Source organism: Chiroxiphia lanceolata, chromosome 16 (genome assembly GCF_009829145.1).
Source record: "Chiroxiphia lanceolata isolate bChiLan1 chromosome 16, bChiLan1.pri, whole genome shotgun sequence".
Lineage (NCBI taxonomy): Eukaryota > Metazoa > Chordata > Aves > Passeriformes > Pipridae > Chiroxiphia > Chiroxiphia lanceolata.
The window spans coordinates 4,392,918-4,393,774 of record NC_045652.1 but is presented as its reverse complement, the minus strand read 5'-3'; the positions used below and the strand labels follow the sequence as shown (position 1 = coordinate 4,393,774).

General features: G+C 52.5%; 1 protein-coding gene across 34 annotated transcripts in view; it reads right to left on the bottom strand.

Annotated features, from left to right (window-relative positions):
* Nucleotides 1-695: 695 nt before the first annotated feature.
* RBFOX1 (RNA binding fox-1 homolog 1) overlaps nucleotides 696-857 on the bottom strand; it is a 1,157,213-nt gene continuing 1,157,051 nt past the window's right edge. For all 34 annotated transcript variants that reach the window (XM_032703684.1, XM_032703685.1, XM_032703682.1 and 31 more), the window contains one exon: nucleotides 696-857. This exon is cut by the window's right edge. The gene's annotated coding sequence lies outside the window, so the exon portion shown is untranslated.

The following is an 857-nucleotide window of genomic DNA, read 5'->3' as shown; positions in this document are numbered from 1 at the left end:
ACAGGACTGTCCCCAAGAGTCACTGAGAGTGTCTGAGAGTATCATCCAAATGCTCCTTGAGCTCTGGCAGCCTTGGTGCTGTGCCCGCTGCCCTGGGGAGCCTGGTCAGTGCCCAACCACCCTCTGAGGGAAGAACTTTTCTCTAACATCCAATCCAACCCCCCCCCCAACACAATTTCAGGCCATTCCCTTAGGTTCTGTCCTTGGTCACCACAAAGGAGAGATCAGTGCCAGCCCCTCCTCTCCCCCTCCCAGGGAAGTTGTATTTCCCACGCACAATCCCCGGTTCTTCCTCACGTATCGTGCGGTGTTGCTTGACAAACACAGCCGGGACTGGTGTCCCTTTGCCTTTTTGGGAAGCAAACCTTCCTTCCCCAGAGTCCCGTCCCGGATCTCATCGCTCTGGGCTGTGGCAGCAGCAGCCAGGCCTGACCGCGCTGGTGAGGGGGTTGTCCCTGCCATTCACACACACACACACACACACACACACACACACACACACACACATGGACAGACACACGGACAGCAGCCCAGGCTGGAATATGGGGCAGGAACCACCTCGGGCTCCCTGGCACCGCTGCCAGGTGGGAAGAACCCCGTGCCCCCTGTCTGTGGGCATTTCTTGTGCTGCGGGTGCAGCTCTGGGACCAACACGGGGAGGAGGGAAAGCAAAATGACTTTGAACACCGACATGGTTTTACCTTTTCAGACTAAGCTTTTATTTTGATATTACAAACCATTTTTCTTTATTCACAAATCACGGTTGTGATATAAACACTAATTTCTAAAGACAGATATACACATTTTCTGGGTTTGTAGGGGTTTTCTTTTTAAATCTGTTTAGAAGTCACTATATT